The sequence below is a fragment of the Micropterus salmoides genome, unplaced genomic scaffold, assembly GCF_014851395.1.
Source record: "Micropterus salmoides isolate LMB-PRFRI ecotype aquatic unplaced genomic scaffold, ASM1485139v1 Ms_hic_scaffold_1, whole genome shotgun sequence".
Lineage (NCBI taxonomy): Eukaryota > Metazoa > Chordata > Actinopteri > Centrarchiformes > Centrarchidae > Micropterus > Micropterus salmoides.
The window spans coordinates 30,993,646-30,999,480 of NW_024040040.1; positions in this window are offsets into that span (position 1 = coordinate 30,993,646).

Below are 5,835 nucleotides of genomic sequence, written 5' to 3' on the forward strand. Positions count from 1 at the left end.
TCAGCTGCAGAGGTGGCTGGCACATGCAGGCAGACCAGCCAGGAGGGAGTTGCAGTAGTCTAGACTTTCTTATTCCTTTCCATCTAGAGGTTAATTCCATCATAAACCTGTGGAATAAAAATCTAAACCTCTGAGAGGCTTATACTGTGGTGTGTGGTCTTCTAGAGTTGATGTGCCCCAGGTGGTGCAAAGCCTCCATCCAGCTTTAAAAGTGACCATGTAGGTCTAAATTGGACAGAAGAGAGAAACAGTGAGCAAGGGGACCTGAGGCACGTGGCTGCGCTCCACATTATATAAGTCTACACCAATTTTATGGGCTCCATCAGGGTAGAGATCTAAATCTGGGTTAACAAGCAGAGCTTACCACTAAGAGCCTGGGGCACCAGAAAAGAGAAAAAAGTCTTCTTTCTGAAATTCATTTCCCGTAAATCATCTTGGGCCAGAGTCTTTTTAGTGGCTTTTCTCAGACTTGGGACAGGAAGTGTTGGGCTTGGAGGGCAAGGAGAGGAGATGAAAAAAGGGAATCAGGAGAGGAGAGGAGAGGAAAAGAAAAAAAAGAGGAGAGGAGGTGTGAAGAGAGGAGAGGAATCTGGAGAGCAGAGGAGCTCCTATTGCTTCATTGTGATGCTGAGAGCAAGTGATAATCCACACATAAATAGAAACTCTGAACAAAAAGGAAACACAGCATGCAGAAGAATATGTGCTAAGCCTTATTTGGACTCTCATTGTTCACTGCTTGTCATCTTCTGTGGATTGAGGAGAGGAGGACTGGGGAGGAGTGCTGTTGGACAGGCGTGCAGCCAAATGCAAATATTGTGGAATAAATGGTGCTAAAGCTCAACTGTGCCACTTTGCACCTAAGCCTGTGTTGAATTAACACTGTTATCATAAACAAAACATTATGTTAGCGCGGAAGTGGGCTGAGCGTCGACAGATGGTTAAGAGCATTAGGGAGATACCTGCCAAAGGGCACGTTTCGCCCCCTGTTTGGGATATTAAAATTCACTGGCGAGCCATGGCTGCAAAAGTGCCCTTGGCATATGGCCCACTAAACATTGACTGATATTTTAATTACCCTTGCATAATCTAATAATTAATCACCAACATTACAGTTTCACCTTTTCCCAGCACTGTTTCAGACGTGCAGAGCTTCAAAATCACTTTCTGTGGAGACTCTGTTTGACATGCTGTCACATTCTAATCAAGGATGTGATGTGTTTGTCCAGGGTCTATTTATTCTTAATGGCATAGTTAAAGAAGTTTTCAGATCCTTGACTTCAGCAAAATGTGCTGTACTACAATGCAAACAAATGAAGCCCTGGATTAAAAGTCATTATGCAAAATGCCCTCTTTTATATCCTTATTTTATTATTATTTCTAGTGATGATGTCATCAGGGTTATCTCAGCTGGAGCTTAGAGACTAAAAACATGTAACTAAAAGTCCAAGTTACAAACTGGAGACAGGACTTTGACAGACATAGGCATTTTCCAGGTGGGGAGGGTAAAAATAATGATGACAATGGGTAATTGATGAAAAATATAGGATCCAGCATTTTGGAGGGACTAAATATACCAAATAACCAGCTCTAGGCACTAAAAGTCAGGATGTCTTGGTCTCTGTTGCATCAATTTTGACCATTCTTTTTTAAAATCAGTTTCCATCAAGTCCCTCAACTTTATGAACGGGCTGTATTAAATCTCTGGAGAATCCCTTTAAAGGTTCCCTGTGGATTTTTTGTCCACTATAGCAGAACTGTTTTTACAAATTGGCGTTCAATACATGTATGTGCATGAGCAGTGCAATTCACATTAGTTTCATGCGATTTCACTCAACAAACAGAGCACTGAACCAACAAAGGCAGAAAACTGATTGTACTGTACCGATGTACTCATACAAGAAAATTCCACAGGACACCAATAAATATTATTGCATAATATTTTAGAAGCTGATCATCTAAATTGTGCTGGATGTTATTCTTGATATCCAAAGTAACTAGTAACTGTTAGTCAGAACATCTTAACAGTCTTAACTTTGAGGAGCATGTTATGGCAGATTCACTTGAAAAACATCTTCAAAAATGGTTCAAAGAAAGTGGTTCATACATTCATCCCAACCAGGTTAGATTAATGCTGGGTGGGTTAACCAAACAAACAATAAGAAGGCTGTAGCACATTCAGACTGCAACAATATTATACTTTAGTACTTACAGTAAATCACTTCATTGACTCTAAACTCAATACAGAATCAACTTCAGCAGCCTACTTATATTTAAGGCCCTTTCAGCTCTCCAGTATATTTCTGACTTTGAGGTCACAAGGTGTTGGTTTTCTAACTTTAACTAGAATACTATAAGATCCAGATCTGTTGAATGTGTACTTTCGGTCACTATGGTCCTGGAACAAACTGCCTGATGACTTTTATTTCTCAGGATCAGTTACTGTATGGTACTGTGTGCCTGTAGGATGGATTTGGTTTCTTTACTATCTACAGGTTTTTGCACGTGTTTTTATATAAAACACTCTGAGTTTACTTGTAATGCAATTTCATGTATAAATACATTTGCCTTAAAAATGTATATTTCAGAGAAGTTAAAGGAATTAGAGGTTATAGTTGCAGGAACTCTTGGTGGTTGCTCTATTCTGCAAATTTTACTAAATGTGCCAGTAAATCCTGAGATTAACTGCATGAATGTTTTACCATGCTTCAAATGACACATAAAAGTTAACAAGGGGATTTTCATTATTTGAACCAAGTAATGAAATTTCCTATCTAACAAGAAATTGATGACAAAATGGAAATATTTTCTACCGAAGAAATAGTCCCTTTGAAAACTCGTGACAGTGTGTTTTCTAGAAGAAATTGTTTGTTTTAAAAATGTACTTGTATGTACTCAATGATGTGAGCAGTACTAACGCAGTCACGACGCAGGTTCTGTAGCTCTGTCAGTGCGGCACTGAGTTTGCCATGCGCTATGGACACTGCAGGAAACATCCCTTCCTGTGTCCCCTAGGTGGCGCTACAGAGCACCCAGTAACTATACGTTACCGTGTATAGTGAAGTGACGGCGACTTCCTGTTTCACAGTGAAGCATCAACACTATGCCACGTCGTTGAAGGAAAACTCAAAAGATTTACATGTAAAGGTTATAGCAGATGTGAGCATGTACACTGAAGTTATAACAACTTCCTGTTTCATGGCAACTAACTTTTAATCATCATGGGATTAGACTACATAGCATGAATTTTAAGTTGGTAAGACTAATTCCATAAAATTCAAAATGGCCAACTTCCTGTGGAGTTTAGGGTGTTGCTCCAAGAGGCTTTTTTGTATGTCTGGACATGATACACGTACCACAGAAATTTTGTACACATAGGTTTAACTTTGGCCAGGGGTGCATGCAGCCTTTTCACGACGTGCATGCGCAAGACCCATAAAACACATAATTTTTCCTCCCTCTTGACATGCGCAAAGGTTTTGGTGAGTTTTCGAGCATGTTTAGGCCCCCAAATATACGATTAATTTGCAGAATTTAAAAAAAAACAAAAACTAAAGAATTCTTTCAGTTCCAATAGGGTCCTCGCAATAAATGATAAACTGTACTGAGATTGAGGCAGAAATCTCAAAATCTGGGGAAATATTAAATATAATTTTTTTTTATTTGGGTGAATTGATCCTTTAGCACTTAAACAAACATTCTTGATTACTTTCCACAACTAATGGCAACATAAAAATTTCCCCCCAATTGATGTCGCATAAATATGTTTATCAATTTGTAAACACAAAACACAATTTACAAATAGATTCAAAATCCACAAACAAACTCTTCATGATCTACAAATATAAAACATGATCAACAAATAGAAACCAGTGACTTTTATTTGAAAACCAGAATTTGAATCAGTGCAATATGATATGTCTGTGTGTAAGGGTCGTATTCTATCTGTAGATTTTTTGCATTTGTTTTCATAATTTTGACACTACTGTTACGCTGTTTTACAAATTTCAATTTGTAAACTGCACTCTTCCAAATTTGCGAACCAACACAGTCAAACTTTTTTATTATGGTATTTTAAAACCACTGTTTAAAGACATGCATACAAATTCAGTGCAATGCAACGTCAAATTTGTGTCTGAGGATCACAGTGTATTTGCTGATCGCTTTGTATTTGTCTATAAACAATAGTGACACTGGGTTACCAGGAGTGGGGACTATGATCCACAATTGTAGTCACCCTGTCAGGGGTATCGCTTCTATGTGAATTCACCTTCCCCCAATTAGCCCTTCAAAATAAGAGCTGAAACGTGTCAGAATGGGTACATCAGCTACCCTGCTTCTAATCCTGTGTGGACTTTAATTGTGTTCATGTGCATAATGACATATGTGCTAAATATCATAGTTTGGTTGGTGAAGTGTGCCTTTGTAATACAGTTTAATATTTAGGCCTGTTTACTATCTATGCTGCAGTCCTGTTTCTGCTCTTGCTAACCCATAGGTCTGGAAATATGAGCCTGCTGAGTGCAAACCAGTTACTCTTACAGTCTCTTGTACTGTATAATTGTAGAAATGATTGTTATCAGTGTCTGTATATTGCTTAGTATTCCCTGTTGTTAGTGTGATTAGCTTGTGAGATTCATTAGAGAGTTTGATTGAGCCTACCCCTCTCTGTAGAATAATCAGTGGTGCTATCTCAACGCCTTTAGGCCGCAACTCAATCAAGGATAAACATGCTAAACTTTTATCACCACACTCAATGAAGCTAATGTCATGTTAAGTTATGTAAGGTAGTACACGTGAAATTGTCTTTTCCCTCAGGAATCTTCTTCTACTTCATGTCTGTCCATTGTTTTGTCCCGTCAGCTCTGTCACCACCCGCCACATATTAAAAACTGGCAGCTGACCCAGCATACCCTTATGTCTTTCATATATATGTTCTCTTTACAGTAGTAAGTGTAGCTTACTTCCTAAAGATACATTACAAAGATATGTTTTTCAAGTTTTCTTTGTAATCCTGATCACTGACCTTTACCCTGCATTCTATTCTGGCAGTGATTTCAGCACATTTACTATACATAGGAATAACTGCTAGCTTCTGTGTGTGTATATCTACATACTGTACTGTACAGGTGTGTGTGTGATGGTGGGTTGCATTCATGTGTTTGCATCTTGTAAAGGGATTTCATCAAAAGAAAAGCTGTTTGGAGCTCAGCACAGAAACTGGGCTCAGAGTCAAAACGGGCTCAGAGACACTACACACACCTGACTGTGTGTGCACGGCAACATTCTGTACGTCCCACTGTCTTCTTGGAGACAGAGAGGGGAGGGCTGAAGAGGGTTGGAGGGCTATTGGAACATGTTGCACTGAGTGGGTGTGGAGGAGCAGGTGGGCGGATATGCACCGTGTCGCACATCAAACTCCTCACAGGCCAGAGGAGTTCAGAGGAGGCATGTGTAACAGAATAATCCAGCACAGGCTCAGTATTCAACAACTTAGCATGCAAGAGAGGGCGAGCGGATGAAAAACAGTGAAAACCACGCAGAGCCTTGCCAACCTTTTTGGAACAGGCAGCAGCATTTTCTTTCTCTTGTTGCTGTTTCAGGGCAGGCTGTCAGTAAGGCTGTTAAAATAGGCTATTGAGCAACACTCGAGCAACAGTTGGATGAACAGAAACCTGCTGTGTATATTGTTCTACTGTGATTGCATGAAATTCCTCTGTAATTGCTCTTGTTCCTCAACACAGGCAACGGCTTGATATTGAGAACATCTGAGGGCTTTCAGCGTGTGTGTAGAGTTGGAGGATAGCCTGGAAAATGAGGCTGTGAGGTTTGACAGGT